Here is a 25,618-nt window from a genome sequence, read left to right as displayed (position 1 = left end):
CTGATAACAGAGAGTAGGGCACCGAGAACCTTTGAAAAGATCCTTGGAGCTGTTGCTAGGCCAAACGGAAGAGCAACAAACTGGTAATGCTTGACTAGAAAAGAGAATCTCAGGAACTGATAGTGATCTGGATGAATTGGAATATGAAGATATGCATCCTGTAAGTCTATTGTAGACATATAATGCCCTTGCTGAACAAAAGGCAGAATAGTCCTTATAGTCACCATTTTGAATGTTGGTATCCTTACATAACTATTCAATATTTTTAGATCCAGAACTGGTCTGAAGGAATTCTCCTTCTTTGGTACAATGAACAGATTTGAGTAAAACCCCAGACCCCGTTCCAGAACTGGAACTGGCACAATTACCCCAGTCGACTCTAGGTCTGAAACACATTTCAGAAATGCCTGAGCCTTTACTGGGTTTACTGGAATGCGTGAGAGAAAAAATCTTCTCACAGGCGGTCTTACCTTGAAACCTATTCTGTACCCTTGTGAAACAATGTTCTGAATATAAAGACTTTGAATCGAATTGATCCAAACCTCTTTGAAAAATTGTAACCTCCCCCCTACCAGCTGTGCTGGAATGAGGGCTGCACCTTCATGCGGATTTGGGAGCTGGTTTTGACTTTCTAAAAGGCTTGGATTTATTCCAGACTGGAGAAGGTTTCCAAACAGAAACTGATCCTTTAGGGGAAGGGTCAGGCTTCTGTTCCTTATTCTGACGAAAGGAACGAAAACGATTAGCAGCCCTATATTTACCTTTAGATTTTTTGTCCTGAGGCAAAAAGGCTCCCTTCCCCCCATTAACAGTTGAAATTATTGAATCCAACAGAGAACCAAATAATTTTTTACCTTGGAAGGAAAGAGAAAGCAACGTTGACTAAGAAGTCATATCTGCATTCCAAGACCTAAGCCATAAAGCTCTTCTAGCTAAAATAGCTAAAGACATATACCTGACATCAATCCTAATGATATCAAAAATGGCATCACAAACAACGTTATTAGCATGTTGAAGAAGTTTAACAATGCTATAAGCATTATGGTCTGACACTTGTTGCGCTAAAGCCTCCAACCAGAAGGTGGAAGCTGCAGCAACATCAGCCAAAGAAATAGCAGGTCTAAGAAGATTACCTGAACCAAATAAGCCTTCCTTAGAAAGGATTCAAGCTTCCTATCTAAAGGATCCTTAAAAGAAGTACTATCTGCCGTAGGAATAGTAGTACGTTTAGCAAGAGTAGAGATAGCTCCATCAACTTTGGGGATTTTTCCCCAAAACTCTAATCTATCAGATGGCAAAGGGTACAATTTCTTAAACCTTGGAGACGGAGTAAATGAAGTACCCAGACTATTCCATTCCCTAGAAATTACTTCTGAAATAGCATTAGGAACTGGAAAAACTTCTGGAATAACTACATGAGGTTTAAAAACTGAATTTAAACGCTTATTAGTTTTAATATCAAGAGGACTAGACTCCTCCATATCTAATGCAATCAACACTTCTTTAAGTAAAGAACTAATAAACTCCATCTTAAACAAATATGAAGATTTATCAGTGTCAATATCTGAGACAGAATCTTCTGAACCAGATAGATCCTCATCAGAAATAGATAAGTCAGAATGATGGCGGTCATTTAAAAATTCATCTGAAATATGAGAAGTTTTAAAAGACCTTTTACGTTTACTAGAAGGAGGAATAACAGACAGAGCCTTCCGAATAGAATTAGAAACAAATTCTCTTACATTAACAGGAACATCCTGAACATTAGATGCTAAAGGAACAACAACAGGTAATGGATTATTACTAATGGAAATATTATCTGCGTTAGATAGTTTATCATGACAACTAACACAAACTACAGCCGGAGGAACAGTTACCAAAAGTTTACAACAAAGGCACTTAGCTTTGGTAGAACCAACATCATGCAGCGTCTTTCCAGAAGTAGATTCTGATCCAGGGTCAGGTAGTGACATCTTGCATTATGTAATAGAAAAAAACATAATTTATGTAAGAACTTACCTGATAAATTCATTTCTTTCATATTAGCAAGAGTCCATGAGCTAGTGACGTATGGGATATACATTCCTACCAGGAGGGGCAAAGTTTCCCAAACCTCAAAATGCCTACAAATACACCCCTCACCACACCCACAATTCAGTTTAACGAATAGCCAAGAAGTGGGGTGATAAAAAAGTGCGAAAGCATATAAAATAAGGAATTGGAATAATTGTGCTTTATACAAAATCATAACCACCACAAAAAAAGGGCGGGCCTCATGGACTCTTGCTAATATGAAAGAAATGAATTTATCAGGTAAGTTCTTACATAAATTATGTTTTCTTTCATGTAATTAGCAAGAGTCCATGAGCTAGTGACGTATGGGATAATGACTACCCAAGATGTGGATCTTTCCACACAAGAGTCACTAGAGAGGGAGGGATAAAATAAAGACAGCCAATTCCTGCTGAAAATAATCCACACCCAAAATAAAGTTTAATGAAAAACATAAGCAGAAGATTCAAACTGAAACCGCTGCCTGAAGTACTTTTCTACCAAAAACTGCTTCAGAAGAAGAAAATACATCAAAATGGTAGAATTTAGTAAAAGTATGCAAAGAGGACCAAGTTGCTGCTTTGCAGATCTGGTCAACCGAAGCTTCATTCCTAAACGCCCAGGAAGTAGAAACTGACCTAGTAGAATGAGCTGTAATTCTCTGAGGCGGAGTTTTACCCGACTCAACATAGGCAAGATGAATTAAAGATTTCAACCAAGATGCCAAAGAAATGGCAGAAGTTTTCTGGCCTTTTCTAGAACCGGAAAAGATAACAAATAGACTAGAAGTCTTACGAAAAGATTTCGTAGCTTCAACATAATATTTCAAAGCTCTAACAACATCCAAAGAATGCAACGATTTCTCCTTAGAATTCTTAGGATTAGGACATAATGAAGGAACCACAATTTCTCTACTAATGTTGTTGGAATTCACAACTTTAGGTAAAAATTCAAAAGAAGTTCGCAACACCGCCTTATCCTGATGAAAAATCAGAAAAGGAGACTCACAAGAAAGAGCAGATAATTCAGAAACTCTTCTGGCAGAAGAGATGGCCAAAAGGAACAAAACTTTCCAAGAAAGTAATTTAATGTCCAATGAATGCATAGGTTCAAACGGAGGAGCTTGAAGAGCTCCCAGAACCAAATTCAAACTCCAAGGAGGAGAAATTGACTTAATGACAGGTTTTATACGAACCAAAGCTTGTACAAAACAATGAATATCAGGAAGAATAGCAATCTTTCTGTGAAAAAGAACAGAAAGAGCAGAGATTTGTCCTTTCAAAGAACTTGCAGACAAACCCTTATCTAAACCATCCTGAAGAAACTGTAAAATTCTCGGTATTCTAAAAGAATGCCAGGAAAAATGATGAGAAAGACACCAAGAAATATAAGTCTTCCAGACTCTATAATATATCTCTCGAGATACAGATTTACGAGCCTGTAACATAGTATTAATCACAGAGTCAGAGAAACCTCTTTGACCAAGAATCAAGCGTTCAATCTCCATACCTTTAAATTTAAGGATTTCAGATCCTGATGGAAAAAAGGACCTTGTGACAGAAGGTCTGGTCTTAACGGAAGAGTCCACGGTTGGCAAGAGGCCATCCGGACAAGATCCGCATACCAAAACCTGTGAGGCCATGCCGGAGCTACCAGCAGAACAAACGAGCATTCCTTCAGAATCTTGGAGATTACTCTTGGAAGAAGAACTAGAGGCGGAAAGATATAGGCAGGATGATACTTCCAAGGAAGTGATAATGCATCCACTGCCTCCGCCTGAGGATCCCGGGATCTGGACAGATACCTGGGAAGTTTCTTGTTTAGATGGGACGCCATCAGATCTATTTCTGGAAGTTCCCACATTTGAACAATCTGAAGAAATACCTCTGGGTGAAGAGACCATTCGCCCGGATGCAACGTTTGGCGACTGAGATAATCCGCTTCCCAATTGTCTACACCTGGGATATGAACCGCAGAGATTAGACAGGAGCTGGATTCCGCCCAAACCAAAATTCGAGATACTTCTTTCATAGCCAAAGGACTGTGAGTCCCTCCTTGATGATTGATGTATGCCACAGTTGTGACATTGTCTGTCTGAAAACAAATGAACGATTCTCTCTTCAGAAGAGGCCAAAACTGAAGAGCTCTGAAAATTGCACGGAGTTCCAAAATATTGATCGGTAATCTCACCTCCTGAGATTCCCAAACTCCTTGTGCCGTCAGAGATCCCCACACAGCTCCCCAACCTGTGAGACTTGCATCTGTTGAAATTACAGTCCAAGTCGGAAGCACAAAAGAAGCCCCCTGAATTAAACGATGGTGATCTGTCCACCATGTTAGAGAGTGTCGAACAATCGGTTTTAAAGATATTAATTGAGATATCTTCGTGTAATCCTTGCACCATTGCTTCAGCATACAGAGCTGAAGAGGTCGCATGTGAAAACGAGCAAAGGGGATCGCGTCCGATGCAGCAGTCATAAGACCTAGAATTTCCATGCATAAGGCTACCGAAGGGAATGATTGTGACTGAAGGTTTCGACAAGCTGCAATCAACTTTAGACGTCTCTTGTCTGTTAAAGACAGAGTCATGGACACTGAATCCATCTGGAAACCCAGAAAAGTTACCCTTGTCTGAGGAATCAAAGAACTTTTTGGTAAATTGATCCTCCAACCATGATCTTGAAGAAACAACACAAGTCGATTCGTATGAGATTCTGCTAAATGTAAAGACTGAGCAAGTACCAAGATATCGTCCAAATAAGGAAATACCACAATACCCTGTTCTCTGATTACAGACAACAGGGCACCGAGAACCTTTGTAAAAATTCTTGGAGCTGTAGCTAGGCCAAACGGCAGAGCCACAAATTGGTAATGCTTGTCCAGAAACGAGAATCTCAGGAACTGATAATGATCTGGATGAATCGGAATATGCAGATATGCATCCTGTAAATCTATTGTGGACATATAATTCCCTTGCTGAACAAAAGGTAAGATAGTCCTTACAGTTACCATCTTGAACGTTGGTATCCTTACATAACGATTCAATATTTTTAGATCCAGAACTGGTCTGAAAGAATTCTCCTTCTTTGGTACAATGAAGAGATTTGAATAAAACCCCATCCCCTGTTCCGGAACTGGAACTGGCATAATTACTCCAGTCAACTCTAGATCTGAAACACATTTCAGAAATGCTTGAGCTTTTGCTGGATTTACTGGGACACGGGAAAGAAAAAATCTCTTTGCAGGAGGTCTCAACTTGAAACCAATTCTGTACCCTTCTGAAACAATGCTCTGAATCCAAAGATTGTGAACAGAATTGATCAAAATTTCCTTGAAAAAACGTAACCTGCCCCCTACCAGCTGAGCTGGAATGAGGGCCGCACCTTCATGTGGAGTTAGAAGCAGGCTTTGCCTTTCTAGCTGGCTTGGATTTATTCCAGACTGGAGATGGTCTCCAAACTGAAACCGCTCCTGAGGATGAAGGATCAGGCTTTTGTTCTTTGTTGAAACGAAAGGAACGAAAACGATTATTAGCCCTGTTTTTACCTTTAGATCTTTTATCCTGTGGTAAAAAAGTTCCTTTCCCACCAGTAACAGTTGAAATAATGGAATCCAACTGAGAACCAAATAATTTGTTACCCTGGAAAGAAATGGAAAGTAAAGTTGATTTAGAAGCCATATCAGCATTCCAAGTTTTAAGCCATAAAGCTCTTCTAGCTAAAATAGCTAGAGACATAAACCTGACATCAACTCTGATAATATCAAAAATGGCATCACAGATAAAATTATTAGCATGCTGAAGGAGAATAATAATATCATGAGAATCACGATGTGTTACTTGTTGCGCTAAAGTTTCCAACCAAAAAGTTGAAGCTGCAGCAACATCAGCCAAAGATATAGCAGGTCTAAGAAGATTACCTGAACACAGATAAGCTTTTCTTAGAAAGGATTCAATTTTCCTATCTAGAGGATCCTTAAACGAAGTACCATCTGACGTAGGAATAGTAGTACGTTTAGCAAGGGTAGAAATAGCCCCATCAACTTTAGGGATCTTGTCCCAAAATTCTAATCTGTCAGACGGCACAGGATATAATTGCTTAAAACGTTTAGAAGGAGTAAATGAATTACCCAAATTATCCCATTCTTTGGAAATTACTGCAGAAATAGCATTAGGAACAGGAAAAACTTCTGGAATAACCACAGGAGCTTTAAATACCTTATCTAAACGTTTAGAATTAGTATCAAGAGGACCAGAATCCTCTATTTCTAAAGCAATTAGTACTTCTTTAAGTAAAGAACGAATAAATTCCATTTTAAATAAATATGAAGATTTATCAGCATCAACCTCTGAGACAGAATCCTCTGAACCAGAGGAATCATCAGAATCAGAATGATGATGTTCATTTAAAAATTCATCTGTAGGGAGAGAAGTTTTAAAAGATTTTTTACGTTTACTAGAAGGAGAAATAACAGACATAGCCTTCTTTATGGATTCAGAAACAAAATCTCTTATATTATCAGGAACATTCTGCACCTTAGATGTTGAAGGAACTGCAACAGGCAATGGTACTTTACTAAAGGAAATATTATCTGCTTTAACAAGTTTGTCATGACAATCAATACAAACAACAGCTGGAGGAATAGCTACCAAAAGTTTACAGCAGATACACTTAGCTTTGGTAGATTCAGCACTTGACAGCGATTTTCCTGTAGTATCTTCTGACTCAGATGCAACGTGAGACATCTTGCAATATGTAAGAGAAAAAACAACATATATATAAAGCAAAATTGATCAAATTCCTTAAATGACAGTTTCAGGAATGGGAAAAAATGCCAAAGAACAAGCTTCTAGCAACCAGAAGCAATAAAAAATGAGACTTAAATAATGTGGAGACAAAAGCGACGCCCATATTTTTTCGCGCCAAATAAGACGCCCACATTATTTGGCGCCTAAATGCTTTTTGGCGCCAAAAATGACGCCACATCCGGAACGCCGACATTTTTGGCGCAAAATAACGTCAAAAAATGACGCAACTTCCGGCGACACGTATGACGCCGGAAACGGAAATAGAATTTTTGCGCCAAAAAAGTCAGCGCCAAGAATGACGCAATAAAATGAAGCATTTTCAGCCCCCGCGAGCCTAACAGCCCACAGGGAAAAAGTCAAATTTTAAGGTAAGAAAAATGTTAAATTAAAATGCATTATCCCAAATATGAAACTGACTGTCTGAAAATAAGGAAAGTTGAACATTCTGAGTCAAGGCAAATAAATGTTTGAATACATATATTTAGAACTTTATAAACAAAGTGCCCAACCATAGCTTGGAGTGTCACAGAAAATAAGACTTACTTACCCCAGGACACTCATCTACATATAGCAGATAGCCAAACCAGTACTGAAACGAGAATCAGCAGAGGTAATGGTATATATAAGAGTATATCGTCGATCTGAAAAGGGAGGTAAGAGATGAATCTCTACGACCGATAACAGAGAACCTATGAAATAGACCCCGTAGAAGGAGATCACTGCATTTAAATAGGCAATACTCTCCTCACATCCCTCTGACATTCACTGCACGCTGAGAGGAAAACCGGGCTCCAACTTGCTGCGGAGCGCATATCAACGTAGAATCTAGCACAAACTTACTTCACCACCTCCATCGGAGGCAAAGTTTGTAAAACTGAATTGTGGGTGTGGTGAGGGGTGTATTTGTAGGCATTTTGAGGTTTGGGAAACTTTGCCCCTCCTGGTAGGAATGTATATCCCATACGTCACTAGCTCATGGACTCTTGCTAATTACATGAAAGAAACAACATATAAAGCAAAATTATCAAATTCCTTAAATGACAGTTTCAGGAATGGGAAAAAATGCAAAACAAAACAAGCCTCTAAAAACCAGAAGCAACTAAAAAGTGAGACTGAAATAATGTGAAAAAAAAACTGGCGCCAAGTATGACGCCCACTTTTTTGGCGCCAAGTATGACGCCCACATTTTCTGACGCCAAGAATGACGCCCATATTTTTTTTGGCGCCAAAAATGTCCGCAACACACATACGTCAAAAATGACGCAACCACGTGAAAACGTCCGGCGTCAACTATGACGCCGGAAGTGACAAAATTTTTGCGCCAAAAAAGGCTCGCGCCAAAAATGACGCAATAAATTGTAGCATTTTCTGCACCCGCGAGCCTAACAGCCCGCAATTTAGAAGAAAAAAGTCAATTGAAAATTTTTAAGGTAAGAAAAATATTAATTCATATGCATTTTCCCAAAAAATGAAACTGACAGTCTGAAAGAAGGAATACTGATTATCCTGAATCATGGCAAATATAAGTTTAAAACATATATTTAGAACTTTACATATAAAGTGCCCAACCATAGCTTAGAGTGTCATGAATAAAATAAGACTTACTTACCCTAAGACACTCATCTACATATAGTAGATAGCCAAACTAGTACTGAAACGAGAATCAGTAGAGGTAATGGTATATAAGAGTATATCGTCGATCTGAAAAGGGAGGTAGGAGAAGAAATCTCTACGACCGATAACAGAGAACCTATGAAATAGATCCCCTAGAGGAAGACCATGGTATTCAAATAGGCAATACTCTCTTCACATCCCTCTGACATTCACTGCACTCTGAGAGGAAAACTGGGCTTCAGCCTGCTGCGAAGCGCATATCAACGTAGAAATCTAGCATAACCTTACTTCACCACCTCCATGGGAGGCAAAGTTTGTAAAACTGAATTGTGGGTGTGGTGAGGGGTGTATTTATAGGCATTTTGAGGTTTGGGAAACTTTGCCCCTCCTGGTAGGAATGTATATCCCATACGTCACTAGCTCATGGACCCTTGCCAATTACATGAAAGATATATATATATATATATATATATATATATACACACACTTCAAAAATAGACAGGCACTCTTCGGTATTAAATCCAAAGTTTTTTCTTTTTATTGTGACGTTTCAGGGTATTTAGCTCCTTCCTCAGACAGAAAAATACATATACAACACACATCAAACTTACCCTCCTATATACCCCACAAAGTACAAATGAGTGAACACAGGTGTGTCGGATCTGCATCCCATTAGCGCTACTGAGCATGTGCAAATGGCCAATTACGGCAACACACCTGGATCAAAACAAAAAAGCAAATGCGAAATGCACAAGTCTAATTGTAAAAATTGGCACATCTTAGCTGTAATTCTTCAATCAATCTTAGATTAGCAGCTGGCAAACAATCAGAAGACATTCAGAGATAGACATAATTAACTGCGGATGTCAATGACGATATAGAACACCTGTGCTTACATAGATAGTATGGTTATGTGCAGGGGCAAAAACGTAACATGGGTTGTCACTCCTGTAAATACAGCATCACATAGTATACGATTAGGCTCATTATATTATTATATAAGCGGCAAACCACACTATACCAACAGTTAAAACAAAAATATAACAACCCAAATACAGTAGATAGTAAACGGGGCCAACCTAAAAGGTCATATGTGTGATAAATTAATGGCCCATATACATTAATCAGGGTTCAGTTGACACATACACAACAAGTGGGAAGTAATACTCAACGTCAGTGCAAAAAATTTCGTTACCTACACATGTTTGGCGCAATGTCTTTGACTATGTGTTTAACCTGAAGTGGCTACCGCATCGAAGTATCAGGCCGCCCAAGCCCATAGATGTATAATTGTTTACACGTGTCCCCCACTGGAAAGCTATTGGTTTTGTGATATAGATCGCTGTAGAGTCACAAGGATTACAAACTGGACACCTAATACCCGCAAATACATATTCCCATATATCAGTATTAGTTATAAATAATTAATAATGTGTTTGTTCAGTCTAACTCACAAATTCATACTCTAATGTGGTAAGGCGATCAGTATCAGACCATTAATATCATACCGGTACGTTTCTGTCTCCCTAAATATGTGGTGGGTATTTACCTATGTGCTTAACCTATTGACTGTGGATGTTTTAGCACGTTACTTTGGTTAAACCCATCAATAACTCACAGCGACCTTATGTTGCAACATAGCTAGCAGAGAACACAATGTATAAACATCATGTATAATTTATGTTATGTGTGTATATAAAACACACACACACACAACATAAATTATGCTTCCCTCATCCCCCAGTCATTCTGCCAAGGGAACAAAGAACAGTAGGAGAAATATTAGGGTGAAAATGGTGCCAGAAGAAATTTTTTTTTACTGCCGCCTTAGAGACAAAACTCGGGTAAGCATAATTTATGTTTTTCTTCTTAAACGGGAAGAGTCCACAGCTGCATTCATTACTTTTGGGAAAACAATACCCAAGCTAGAGGACACTAAATGCAAACAAAGGGTGGGTACAAAAGGCGGCCCCTTCGAAAGGCACCACAGCCTGAAACTACCCGACACCCTAAAATTATAAGCGACACAGATAAAAAAAAAACTGGAAGCCCAGGTAACTGCCCATCAGTTACATAACCTGCAAAGCCGTGCTAGAGACCACTAAGACCCAGAGTCTGCTGAGCACAAAAGCCTCCAAGGAGCCAGCCCAGTGGCTCTCGACTCCCACGAAAAGTACCCCTGACCTAAAGGTCAAGAATCTCTATCTACCCCCAAGAGGGAGAATAGATAACCCTGTAAGAGATAAAAAGGACCACCAAACACGGGCTCAAAACAAACAGAGCAACCCAAGGTTGCAACAGTACCATCGCCCAGGGAGACAAACTCCTTAGAAACACAAGGACCAGAAAGGAAGTTCATACTCAGGATAAAAACGTCACTACGACGACCCAAAGGGCCACCCTCATATCCCTGACAAAGCTCCCAGGAGCGTCCCTTCCCAGCAGCAGACGCCACCAAAGGAGATGGACATCAAAAGTCCTTCCACCTAAGGGAAGGACAGACTCAAGAAGAAAATGGTCAATACTGCATAGAGCACACCGATCCCTGGCCTTCCTTCCAGGGTAATGGTCCTAGCCCAAAGGCTAGTTAAAGACCGAGGACAAGAGTCCCAGACCTCTGGAAGAAACAAGGATGGATCTACGAGGAAGCAAAACCCCAGAGTAGAACTCTGACCGCTACTAAAACCGGCATGCTACCGTGAGTCAGGACAGGAACTTCGTGCTCGGGTCCGAGAACCCCTACACTGCCATCTTCCATACAGAGGAACACTTCCCAAGGGAAGAGAGTACTCAGACCCCCAGTATCCAGATACCAGAATCCAGCAGAAAACGGGAGTCTTACCTGGGCTCAAACTCACAACCTCCTGCTGCAGAAATGGTGGAGCCAACCACTACTCTATTCGAAGATTCTGAATATGCAAATAAGGGAAAAAAACCCTACAAGACAAGAAAAACCAAGGACCCACAGGTCGTCACAGATACCGAGGTATCTCCAAATCAAGGAGAACACACAAGAAGCTATCCCCCATTCTAGGTGAGAAAGAGGGAACTAAACAATGGAACCACCCTACCAATATAAGAGAGACCCTTCAACCAATATCGCATTCCAGTTGAAACAACACCAGGAGTCTACAAGGAAGCATCAGCTGCCCTAAAAGGCCAGTATGGAGCCGTCAGAGAGACCTTAAACTTAAGCCTCAAGCAGATATGAATCTCCCATGAGAGAACAGAAAACTTGCCCCTTCAAAAGGGACAAACGGGATCCGAACCCCAGGGTTAAGCAGAACCTGTCCATGCCCGATCCAAGCAAGAAACATGGTCTTAAGCCAGAGTCCTTGAAAAATGGAATTGACTGAAAGATCTAACCTCCTGAGGAACCCTAAGCTGCCTCCTATGAGAAGAAGCGCACCATCTAAAGTCCGTAGACATAAAAAACCTAGCAACTGCCTCAAACCCAAGAGTCTGAAAGAATTCCTGACCAGTTTAAGAATTGGGCACCCAATACCCCTGGATAGCAAGGTAACCCTTGTAGAACGACTGAACTACCTGATCCACATGCTAGTGAGGGTAAATGGTCATCTTCCTGACCCCAGAAAAGCAAAGACAGTAACCGACCTCGGACCTCCACTCTCAAGCCCGAAGACTAGACCTGCAACGAGGTCGAGAGACAACACCCTAGCATTGAAAGACCAAGGACTGATCAAGGGTAGATCCTATATGGGAAAGACGATAGTCTACAGAGATCCTTGTAGGATCGGTCTCTCCGAAAACCGCTTAAAAGGGCAAAGGTTGGGAGCCTCGCAGCTCCTTGCAGAGGGAAGGATAACCCCTGTACTCCAAATACTAGAGCAAACGCAATGCTGAGCAAAGGAAGGAGGACATGCCCGCACTTCCAAACAGATGACCCAACCCAAGACGGGAAGGAAAAAGACTCTGCCACCACAGAAGTAATGCTCTTAGACCAAGGAGTCAACATCCAGAAGAACCGCAAGTGAGGACGCCAATCGTTCGCACTCAGAAACTAGACCACAGAGGTTATTCACATCCTCTAACTCCAAAGGAATAGAAACTACGGTTCCGGGCTTCCAGGGACCTTTAAGAACCATGATGATGTCTGAAAGAGTCAGACCCGTATCCCAAGCGAATAGCCAGAAAAAGGCCAACTGAGATCGGAACTTACAACCCTCTCCAGAAGCGTATCTACACACTAGGCATACCTAGAAGTAGAATCCGAGCTCGGATTCCAAATCAATATTCCAAAGTGACATTCAGAATCCATATGATTCAATCAGCACCACTAGGGTGACATGAACCCAACTATCAGCAGAAAGCGCCCAACCAGTACCTGCTTGGTACAAGGACACTCCATAACTGTCTAAGGTCCAACGCTAACGGAACCAGACGATTAGAGGCCCCATTCACCCAAGCTCAGAACTGGAACCGACACATAAAAGAAAGAAAGAAAAATGGGGACGTTAAGGAGATTAGCTTCATCCCCACAGGTCTCACCAGCTTGCCATTCATCATCTAAGGCCTCGGATCCCTCGGCCCACTAGGACTAGAATCCTCTAGTACCGCCAAGACATGCCTTAAAAGGACACAAAGACGTGCCAGCCTATGACGGAAAGCAAAATCCTCCCTCATCGGATCAATAAACGACCCCAAGGGTGGGGCCCCTGAAGCCTCAGAGGCCAACGCTTCCGCAGGAGGTCGAACTGAATCAGGCGATCCCACGCCCGACGGGCCCTGGTTAACAGAACACAGAAAGTATCTTAAAAATATTTCACTTGGGAAATATAAATGAGCCAGCACCATAGAAATGGCCATGCGGAACCGTGCCGTAACCTGTGGAGGAAACAAGCCACCTTCCGGAGGAGTAAAGGCTATAGAGACACCTGCTTGCGTAGCAAAGGAAGGTTCTGTGGCACGCCCCTCACGAGACATGGAATCCTTTTAGGCGGATGGCTTAACGCTCTCTAAGGTCCCTGATTCGGGAGAAGAGAGAGTACTCTAGAACGGCAATCAGAACATAACTGATGGGCATGGATAACCCAGGCCATTTCGTATTCATCACAAGACGCATTCTCCGTATCGGAGACATCCGTGTCTAAGAAATCAGAATCCTCCATAATCTTGGGATTACAAAAATGACAAACACTAACTGGCACCCCTTTCTACACCCCCAATGGCTGGGGCAATCACCACCTCCTGTGAACCAGACAACCCACGAGCAGACTCTCTCTGTCACCACACAGTCAGCATACGGAAGTGGAAAAACAACGTAACCGCACCCAGTCACGAGGTGCACCATGTCAGTCACAAAAGGGAGCGCAATCTCAAGAGATCGCACCAATTGATGATAAGGCCGTTATGTTCCGAAAGCCATGAGCCTAAGTATTACTACACATCAGCAGATAGACCCATGTAATAAACATGATTAAAGTCCCCCTGTTCAATAACTTTAAAGTCCCCCTGTTCAATAACCCCCCTCAGGAGATATTAACCAATGATTACTATGTTAAGATAAAAGGAGTCCCACTGGGACCCTACCTTCTTTCGTTAACATCACAGTCACATAATGAAATAAAATAAAACGATCTTACCGGAATCAATGCCGTGGAACAGGAACACAGCCCTTCAAGTGTGACAGATAGTAAGTAGCCTTGCTTCTGACATGGACTTGAGTGAATAAAGGCAGGCAGCGAAACTCGTCAACGCTGATTGCCAAGGAGCTGTTTATCTGAGTTGAGATGGTTTCGCAGAAAGACACTCCCTGCATCTCCAGACTCTAGCCTTCATCCATGCTCTCACTGAGAGGCTGACAGGATTACTTAAAACTCCAGTCCCACTTCGAAGAGTACTACCCTCCATAAGAGAGTATCTCAAACTTCTGACACTTCTCTGCCAACCTCCTGTGACGAAAGGCAAAGAATGACTGGGGAATGAGGGAAGTGGGGGAGGTGTTTGAAGCCTTTGGCTGGGGTGTCTTTGCCTCCTCCTGGTGGCCAGGTTCTAAATTCCCAAAAGTAATGAATGCAGCTGTGGACTCTTCCCGTTTAAAAAACATAATTTATGTAAGAACTTACCTGATAAATTCATTTCTTTCATATTAGCAAGAGTCCATGAGCTAGTGACGTATGGGATATACATTCCTACCAGGAGGGGCAAAGTTTCCCAAACCTCAAAATGACTATAAATACACCCCTCACCACACCCACAAATCAGTTTAACGAATAGCCAAGAAGTGTGGTGATAAAAAAGTGTGAAGCATATAAAATAAGGAATTGGAATAGTTGTGCTTTATACAAAAAAATCATAACCACCACAAAAAGGGTGGGGCTCATGGACTCTTGCTAATATGAAAGAAATGAATTTATCAGGTAAGTTCTTACATAAATTATGTTTTCTTTCATGTAATTAGCAAGAGTCCATGAGCTAGTGACGTATGGGATAATGACTACCCAAGATGTGGATCTTTCCACGCAAGAGTCACTAGAGAGGGAGGGATAAAATAAAGACAGCCAATTCCTGCTGAAAATAATCCACACCCAAAATAAAGTTTAATGAAAACATAAGCAGAAGATTCAAACTGAAACCGCTGCCTGAAGTACTTTTCTACCAAAAACTGCTTCAGATGAAGAAAACACATCAAAATGGTAGAATTTAGTAAAAGTATGCAAAGAGGACCAAGTTGCTGCTTTGCAAATCTGATCAACCGAGGCCTCATTCCTAAACGCCCAGGAAGTAGAAACTGACCTAGTAGAATGAGCTGTAATCCTTTGAGGCGGAGTTTTATCCGACTCGACATAAGCATGGTGAATTAAGGATTTCAACCAAGATGCCAAAGAAATGGCAGAAGCTTTCTGACCTTTCCTAGAACCGGAAAAGATGACAAATAGACTAGAAGTCTTACGAAAAGACTTAGTAGCCTCAACATAATATTTCAAAGCTCTAACAACATCCAAAGAATGCAACGATTTCTCCTTAGAATTCTTAGGATTAGGACATAATGAAGGAACCACAATTTCTCTACTAATGTTGTTGGAATTCACAACCTTAGGTAAAAATTCAAAAGAAGTTCGCAACACCGCCTTATCCTGATGAAAAATCAGAAAAGGAGACTCACAAGAAAGAGCAGATAATTCAGAGACTCTTCTGGCAGAAGAGATGGCCAAAAGGAACAAAACTTTCCAAGAAAGTAATTTAATGTCCAATGAATGCATGGGTTCAAAAGGAGTAGCTTGAAGAGCCCTCAGAACCAAATTCAAACTCCAAGGAGGAGAAATTGACTTAATGACAGGTTTTATACGAACCAAAGCTTGTACAAAACAATGAATATCAGGAAGATTAGCAATCTTTCTGTGAAAAAGAACAGAAAGAGCAGAGATTTGTCCTTTCAAGGAACTTGCGGACAAACCTTTATCTAAACCATCCTGAAGAAACTGTAAAATTCTCGGAATTCTAAAAGAATGCCAGGAAAAATGATGAGAAAGACACCAAGAAATATAAGTCTTCCAGACTCTATAATATATCTCTCTAGATACAGATTTACGAGCCTGTAACATAGTATTAATCACAGAGTCAGAGAAACCTCTTTGACCAAGAATCAAGCGTTCAATCTCCATACCTTTAAATTTAAGGATTTGAGATCCTGATGGAAGAAAGGACCTTGTGACAGAAGGTCTGGTCTTAACGGAAGAGTCCACGGCTGGCAAGATGCCATCCGGACAAGATCCGCATACCAAAACCTGTGAGGCCATGCTGGAGCCACCAGCAGAACAAACGAGCATTCCTTCAGAATCTTGGAGATTACTCTTGGAAGAAGAACTAGAGGCGGAAAGATATAGGCAGGATGATACTTCCAAGGAAGTGATAATGCATCCACTGCCTCCGCCTGAGGATCCCGGGATCTGGACAGATACCTGGGAAGTTTCTTGTTTAGATGAGAAGCCATCAGATCTCTTTCTGGGAGTTCCCACATTTGAACAATCTGAAGAAATACCTCTGGGTGAAGAGACCATTCGCCCGGATGCAGTGTTTGGCGACTGAGATAATCCGCTTCCCAATTGTCTATACCTGGGATATGAACCGCAGAGATTAGACAGGAGCTGGATTCCGCCCAAACCAGAATTCGAGATACTTCTTTCATAGCCAGAGGACTGTGAGTCCCTCCTTGATGATTGATGTATTCCACAGTTGTGACATTGTCTGTCTGAAAACAAATGAACGACTCTCTCTTCAGAAGAGGCCAAGACTGAAGAGCTCTGAAAATTGCACGGAGTTCCAAAATATTGATCGGTAATCTCACCTCCTGAGATTCCCAAACCCCTTGTGCCGTCAGAGACCCCCACACAGCTCCCCAACCTGTAAGACTTGCATCTGTTGAGATTAAAGTCCAGGTCGGAAGAACAAAAGAAGCCCCCTGAATTAAACGATGGTGATCTGTCCATCACGTCAGAGAATGTCGGACAATCGGTTTTAAAGATATTAATTGAGATATCTTTGGGTAATCCCTGCACCATTGATTCAGCATACAGAGCTGAAGAGGTCGCATGTGAAAACGAGCAAAGGGGATCGCGTCCGATGCAGCAGTCATAAGACCTAGAATTTCCATGCATAAGGCTACCGAAGGGAATGATTGTGACTGAAGGTTTCGACAAGCTGAAATCAATTTTAGACGTCTCTTGTCTGTCAAAGATAGTCATGGACACTAAATCTATCTGGAACCCTAAAAAGGTTACCCTTGTCTGAGGAATCAATGAACTTTTTAGTGAATTGATCCTCCAACCATGATCTTGAAGAAACAACACAAGTCGATTCGTATGAGATTCTGCTAAATGTGAAGACTGAGCAAGTACCAAGATATCGTCCAAATAAGGAAATACCACAATACCCTGTTCTCTGATTACAGACAGAAGGGCACTGAGAACCTTTGTAAAAATTCTTGGAGCTGTAGCTAGGCCAAACGGCAGAGCCACAAACTGGTAATGCTTGTCCAGGAAAGAGAATCTCAGGAACTGATAGTGAGCTGGATGAATCGGAATATGCAGATATGCATCCTGTAAATCTATTGTAGACATATAATGCCCTTGCTGAACAAAAGGCAATATAGTCCTTACAGTTACCATTTTGAATGTTGGTATCCTTACATAACGATTCAATATTTTTAGATCCAGAACTGGTCTGAAGGAATTCTCCTTCTTGGGTACAATGAAGAGATTCGAATAAAACCCCAGCCCCTGTTCCAAAACTGGAACTGGCATAATTACTCCAGCCAACTCTAGATCTGAAACACATTTCAGAAATGCTTGAGCTTTCACTGAGTTTACTGGGACACGGGAAAGAAAAAATCTCTTTGCAGGAGGTCTTATCTTGAAACCAATTCTGTACCCTTCTGAAACAATGTTCTGAATCCAAAGATTGTGAACAGAATTGATCCAAATTTCTTTGAAAAAACGTAATTTGCCCCCTACCAGCTGGGCTGGAATGAGGGCCGCACCTTCATGTGGACTTAGAAGCTGGCTTTGCTTTTCTATAAGGCTTGGATTTATTCCAGACTGGAGATGGTTTCCAAACTGAAACTGCTCCTGAGGATGAAGGATCAGGCTTTTGTTCTTTGTTGAAACGAAAGGAACGAAAACGATTATTAGCCCTGTTTTTACCTTTAGATTTTTTATCCTGTGGTAAAAAAGTTCCTTTCCCACCAGTAACAGTTGAGATAATAGAATCCAACTGAGAACCAAATAATTTATTACCCTGGAAAGAAAGGGAAAGTAGAGTTGATTTAGAAGACATATCAGCATTCCAAGTTTTAAGCCATAAAGCTCTTCTAGCTAAAATAGCTAGAGACATAAACCTGACATCAACTCTGATAATATCAAAAATGGCATCACAGATAAAATTATTAGCATGTTGAAGAAGAATAATAATATTATGAGAATCATGATCTGTTACTTGTTGCGCTAAAGTTTCCAACCAAAAAGTTGAAGCTGCAGCAACATCAGCCAATGATATAGCAGGTCTAAGAAGATTACCTGAACACAGATAAGCTTTTCTTAGAAAGGATTCAATTTTCCTATCTAAAGGATCCTTAAAGGAAGTACCATCTGACGTAGGAATAGTAGTACGCTTAGCAAGGGTAGAAATAGCCCCATCAACTTTAGGGATTTTGTCCCAAAACTCTAATCTGTCGGACGGTACAGGATATAATTGCTTAAAACGTTTAGAAGGAGTAAATGAATTACCCAAATTATTCCATTCTCTGGAAATTACTTCAGAAATAGCACCAGGAACAGGAAAAACTTCTGGAATAACCACAGGAGATCTAAAGACCTTGTCTAAACGTTTAGATTTAGTATCTAGAGGACCAGAATCCTCAATTTCTAATGCAATTAGGACTTCTTTAAGTAAAGAACGGATAAATTCCATTTTAAATAAATATGACGATTTATCAGCATCAACCTCTGAGACAGAATCCTCTGTATCAGAAGAATCATTAGAATCAGAATGATGATGTTCATTTAAAAATTCATCTGTATAAAGAGAAGTTTTAAAAGACTTTTTATGTTTACCAGAAGGAGGAATAACAGACATAGCCTTCTTAATGGATTCAGAAACAAAATCTCTTATGTTATCAGGAACACTCTGAACATTAGATGTTGATGGTACTTTACTAAAGGAAATATTTTCTGCATTAACAAGTTTGTCATGACATTTAATACAAACAACAGCTGGAGGAACAACTACCAAAAGTTTACAGCAGATACACTTAGCTTTGGTAGTTCCAGCACCAGGCAGCGATTTTCCAGTAGTATCTTCTGACTCAGTTGCAACGTGGGACATCTTGCAATATGTAATAGAAAAAACAACATATAAAGCAAAATTGATCAAATTCCTTAAATGACAGTTTCAGGAATGGGAAAAAATGCCAGTGAACAAGCTTCTAGCAACCAGAAGCAACAAATAATGAGACTTAAATAAAGTGGAGACAAATTTGACGCCCACAATATTTGGCGCCTAAATGCTATTAGCGCCAAAAATGACGCCACATCCGGAACGCCGACATTTTTGGCGCGAAAAACGTCAAAAATGACGCAACTTCCGGCGACACGTATGACGCCGGAAATAGAAAAAAAAATTTCGCGCCAAGAATGACGCAATAAAATGAAGCATTTTCAGCCCCCGCGAGCCTAACAGCCCACAGGGAAAAAGTCAAATTTTAAGGTAAGATAAAAATTATATATTCAAATGCATTATCCCAAATATGAAACTGACTGTCTGAAATAAGGAAATGTTGAACATCCTGAGTCAAGGCAAATAAATGTTTGAATACATATATTTAGAACTTTATAAAAAAGTGCCCAACCATAGCTTTAGAGTGTCACAGAAAATAAGACTTACTTACCCCAGGACACTCATCAACATGTTGTAGAAAGCCAAACCAGTACTGAAACGAGAATCAGCAGAGGTAATGGTATATATAAGAGTATATCGTCGATCTGAAAAGGGAGGTAAGAGATGAATCTCTACGACCGATAACAGAGAACCCATGAAATAGACCCCGTAGAAGGAGATCATTGAATTCAAACAGGCAATACTCTCCTCACATCCCTCTGACATTCACTGCACGCTGAGAGGAAAACCGGGCTCCAACCTGCTGCGGAGCGCATATCAACGTAGAATCTAGCACAAACTTACTTCACCACCTCCATAGGAGGCAAAGTTTGTAAAACTGATTTGTGGGTGTGGTGAGGGGTGTATTTATAGGCATTTTGAGGTTTGGGAAACTTTGCCCCTCCTGGTAGGAATGTATATCCCATACGTCACTAGCTCATGGACTCTTGCTAATTACATGAAAGAAATAATAATATATATATATATATATATATATACATACATATACACGCACACATATCAGTCCATGTAAAGGGGTTTGGAAAGAAATTGCAGGCTGTACCAATATTAGTTGTAGTAAAATTAAACATTTATTGAAAACTTGGTTAAAAATCCATTCATGGAAGGCACACTATTTTGTTATACATACAACCTCAGCACACAGGTGCTGCATCCGACGCGTTTCCTGCTTTACAACAAGCACTTCATCAGGGATACACAGCTGCTCTCCCTGTGAATATTTAAACCTCTCACATTTAACCCTTAACAATGCTGTCAGAAATTTCAATGGTCTTTCCATACTGCATTGATAATAATGTATAATACACATGTATACTTTAAAAACATATATAATAGGCAACAAAGTTATAAATATTCAACATTATAAATATTTACACAGAACTCCTAAATTATCTAAAAGATTTTATTCCCTAACTTTTGAAGGGATCACTAACATAATAAATTTATTAGATCAAAAAATAATTTAAGATCTTAAATATTTATTTTTTCCACTATTGTGATTATGTTAGAAATTTAATAAGTAGCTACTTGAAGGTCAATTATATGGTACAATGGTTTGAAATAGATTTTATGTTTAAAGTGGGGAGGCTGTTTATATTACTGGGTTTTATGGTTTTTAGTTGCTATAGGCAATGCACATTTTAGATACTTTCTTATGACTTATAAATTTGTTTTAATTTCTAGTTATTAAAATATGCTAGAATTTCAATTCCTATTCACTTATTTCTTGTTATTTATTGTATTGTATTACCTAGTATAAGACTAGTTGAAATTTATATTTTATACTTTACATTTAATTTAGTTTAGCCTATGAACAACTTTAAATCCCATATTTTATTCATACCTTTTGGGAAGCCTGTTTGGAGTTTATGTATCCAAAAGGCTTCCTTTTTATTTAGATATGCTAATCTGTCCCCTCCTGTAATTTGTTTTGTAACACAATCTATTGCTTGAAATTCAAACAAAGATAGGACATATTTCAATGAATCTTCATCGAATGTATGACCTGGTCTATGTCTGGAAAAATGTTCAGCAACTGGTGTTTTTGGTTCAAAAGACTCTAAAGAAAGCAAATGCTCTCGAATTCGGTCTTTTAGGGGTCTAATAGTTCTACCTGTATACTGACATCCACATAATTTGCAGGAGATAAGATAAACTACATACTTCGATGTGCATGTTAAATGCTGGAATATCCTGAATTCTTGTTTTGTAGTATTCGAGTTGAAGATTTCTCCCAATTTGACATGGTTACAACTTTTGCACGGTCTTACACCACATTTAAAGGTCCCATTCTTTTTAGTTAGCCAATTACGTGTGGATCCTTTTGTATTTTTTGCAAAATTTCTTTTTACATAATTACCTATGGTCTTGGCTCGCCTTGATACAAATTTTACACCTTCTGTTGTTATGTTTGTTAATGATGGTTCCTTACTTAGCATGGGAAGATACCTTTCTACAATTTTACAGATTTTTTGGTACTGATTACTGTATTTCGTTGAAAAGACAAGTTGATTATTATTACCTGTTCTTTCTCTTTGTTTATCACTGAGTAGTTCAGCCCTATCCATTGATCTAACTAGTTCAATGGTTTCTGTAAGGGCTTTCTCTTTGTATCCTCTCTTAATTAGTCTATTTTTTAGATCTTCTGCATGGGTGTTATAGTCCCTGAGATTGCTGCAATTTCTGCGCAATCTCATAAATTGTCCCTTTGGGATTGCTCTTTTTAAATGTGTAGGATGGTGAGAGTCTGATCGCAGAATGGTATTACCTGAAATATCTTTTCTGTATGTTTCTGTATATAAAACATTGTTAACGGTATCTATTTTAATCTGTACATCAAGAAAAGTGATACTGTCTCTATGCCAAGTGTATGTAAATTTTAAATTCATGCTGTTGTCATTGAGAATCTTGACAAAGTTCTCTAGCTGTTTGATGTCACCTTGCCATACTACAAGGATATCATCGATAAATCTCGTGTAAAACAGAACATTATCCTTCTAGTCATTTAGTTCCCCAAATATTTTGAAAATCTCAAAATATCCAAGATAGATGTTCGCATATGAGGGGGCAAATTTCGCCCCCATTGCGGTTCCTCTATTTTGCAAATAAATGTTATTTTCAAATACAAAATAGTTGTGTGTTAATAGGAATTTAACTGCATCAACCAGATAGCTAATGAAGACTATATTGTATTCTGTATACAGCTTGAGGATTTCCTCCAGCGCCAGGAGGCCTTGTTGGTGTGGAATGCACGAATAGAGACACCACATCTATAGTGAGTAATAGATACGTATCTTTCCAAGCAAACTCTTCTAATTTTCTAAGAAGTTGTTTGGTGTCTCTCAGATATCCGGGCATATTCCTCACAATTGGCTGGAGGAAACCATCAATCCATTCCCCCAAGCGCTCTCCCAGTGTACCTATAGTGGAGATTATAGGTCTCCCTGGGGGGCTAAGGGGGTCCTTGTGCATTTTAGGTATGTGCTTAAATGTTGAGACAACTGGGTATCTTGTTAATAAATATTCTGCTGTCTTTTCATTAAGGATTCCCAATTTTTTGCCTTCTACCAGTAATTTTTCCAATTCACTTATAAACTTTAGGGTCGGATTAAATGTCAATCTTTTGTAAGTGTTTTTATCACTAAGCTGTTTATATGCTTCATTAGTATAAGCCATTCTATCAACTACTACTATCATGCCCCCTTTATCGGAGTTGGAGATTACTATGTTCGCATTTTTTTGTAATTCTCTTAGGGCTTTCCATTCTTTGTTAGTTAGGTTATCTGACCTCCTTAGTTTCTGGGTTTCTTTGTTGTTTAACCTAGTTATTTCTTGTTCCACTATGCTATGAAAGAGATCTATAGTATCTCACCTAGATTGTGATGGATAAAATGTTTTATCAGTTATATTCAGCCTACTTCTAGGGATGATATGATTTTCTTCATTAAATCTCACACTGTCACTGTTTAATGAAGCTAGATTAGTTATGTCGCATAGTTCTTTAAAACTAAGTTTTTCAAGGTCTGTAGGTATATCTCTATTTGCATTTGATACATCTATAACATCATTATCATCGACAACAGTATCTACTTCATTAAAAAAATGCTTTCTTAGTGTAATCTTTCTTATAAATTTATTGAGGTCTAGCAGAGTGTCAAAGAGATCAAAGTCATTTGAGGGAGCATAACTGAGTCCTTTAGAAAGTATCCTTTGCTGGTCTTCACTAAGGACTGTGCTAGATAGATTTATTACATTTTGCCCCTCTGACTCCTCCCGTTTTTTGGTACCCTATTGGCTCTGCTAGGGTATCTTGGTACTCCATCTTTGGGGTCCGATCCTGGTTTTTTGTTTTTTGCTCCTGTATCAATTTTCTTTCCTCTTGTCACTAGCTCAGATAGGGGTTTTCGATTTGAATTTTCCTTTCGTCTGGTATCTGTTTCTTTGCTTGCTGTGGCTCCCCCTTCTGGTTCTATCTCTGCATGGTCATATTCCTCTATGCTTGGCTCAGTTGTTAATTCAATATCTGAATTACTAGTAGTGTTTTCTGTGTCATCAGTTGAACATTCTGTACTGTTCCCACTCTCATTGAATGAGACCTTTTTCTGCCCTGATTTTCTATTATTTCTTCTGGTCCTTTTCTTCTTTTTATTGATATTGGCATTCCAATTGTAAACTATGTTTAATTCATAGTCTTTGCAGTCACGATGGTATTTGTTGATTTTTCTTTCCATTATGTCTTTATCCAACTTTTCCAATGTTTCATTGTACTGTTTGACATATGCTTCATATCTAGTATCTTCCAAATGTGCTTCCAATTCTTCTTGGATTAGAGCCAATTCAACTAGCATTGTTTCTCTTTCCTTCCTCTTTTTAATCAAGAGTTTATTCATCAGGATCAAGGAACATTTAGTTAAGGTGTTATTCCAGTCCTCCATAAATTCTTTATCTTCTCTATCATTTGCAGGGTATTTCTTCATCCTGAGGCCTCTTGGTACTTTATTTTCATCAATATACAATTGCAAAAATTCAATTTCCCACCATAGCCTTAGCTCCTTTATGCTACTTTTTTCTTTCTTTGAGAATAGATTTCCTATATCACCCTGTGTGCTGTCTTGGGTTGTAGTGCCTTTTATTAGGTTTTCTAATTTGGTACGCCTTTGCTCAATATTACCATAATACCATACACGCACACATATACACACACTGAAAATCTGGCCTGTTTTTTTGCTCTAGACCAGGGGTTAGCAACCTTGGTTCTCCAGTTGTTTTAGAACTACGTTTCCCACAATGCTTAACACCAGTAAACCTACCAAATAATGTGCAGAATTATATAACATTAGCTTAGCGCCAGCTAAGCTTGGTAGGTTTACTGTCCCTTTAAGTGTCTTTAAAGGGACAGTCAACACCAGAATTTTTGTTGTTTAAAAAGATAGATAATCCCTTTATTACCCATTCGTCAGTTTTGCATAACCAACACAGTTATAATAATAATCTTTTTACCTATGTGATTCCCTTGTATCTAAGTCTCTGCAGACTGTCCCCTTGTTTCAGTTCATTTGACAGACTTGCATTTTAGCCAATCAGTGCTCACTCCTCGGTAAATTCACGTGCGTGAGCTCATTGTTATCTATGTCAAACACAAACTAATGTCCTCTAGTGGCGAAAACTGTCAAATTGCTTTCAGATTAGAGGCGGCCTTCAAGTCTAAGAAATTAGCATATGAACCTCCTAGGTTTAGCTTTCAACTAAGAATACCAAGATAACAAAGCAAAATTGGTGATAAAAGTAAATTTGAAAGTTGTTTAAAATTACATGCCCTATTTGAATCATGAAAGTTTTTTTGGACTTGACTGTCCCTTTAAGCTGCCTACTAAAATGTTAGATAATCATACATGCAAGGTTTTAACAGATGAGGTATTTAGGTAATTACATCTCTTAAAGGGAAAATAAACTCAAAATGAATTCCTCCATAAAATGTTTAATTATACATATGAAAAACGTTTGCAATGCACTTTCTTAATTTAATTTGTCTGCAATTTAATTTTGAAAAGTGTAGTTTTTCCACTGCCCCCAGCCTACATTCCATGAAAGTCAGTATCCTGTTTTACATGTTGCACAATGATTGTTTAATATCTGCAGCAGCTCATTTATATATGTCCTAAATTGGAAATAAGAGATCAGTTAAAAAAAACCCTCAAAAGAATATTCAAGGAGTGTGCCCCTAGACTACAA

General features: G+C 39.4%; 1 protein-coding gene across 2 annotated transcripts in view; it reads right to left on the bottom strand.

Moving 5' to 3' along the window:
• Window positions 1-25,618, bottom strand: part of FASTKD2 (FAST kinase domains 2) — a 144,128-nt gene that overhangs the window by 3,999 nt on the left and 114,511 nt on the right. The window lies entirely within an intron of this gene.

This window comes from Bombina bombina, chromosome 1 (genome assembly GCF_027579735.1).
Source record: "Bombina bombina isolate aBomBom1 chromosome 1, aBomBom1.pri, whole genome shotgun sequence".
NCBI classification, from domain to species: Eukaryota; Metazoa; Chordata; class Amphibia; order Anura; family Bombinatoridae; genus Bombina; species Bombina bombina.
Note: the sequence above shows the minus strand (reverse complement) of the source record. Positions and strands in the feature narration are given on the sequence as shown.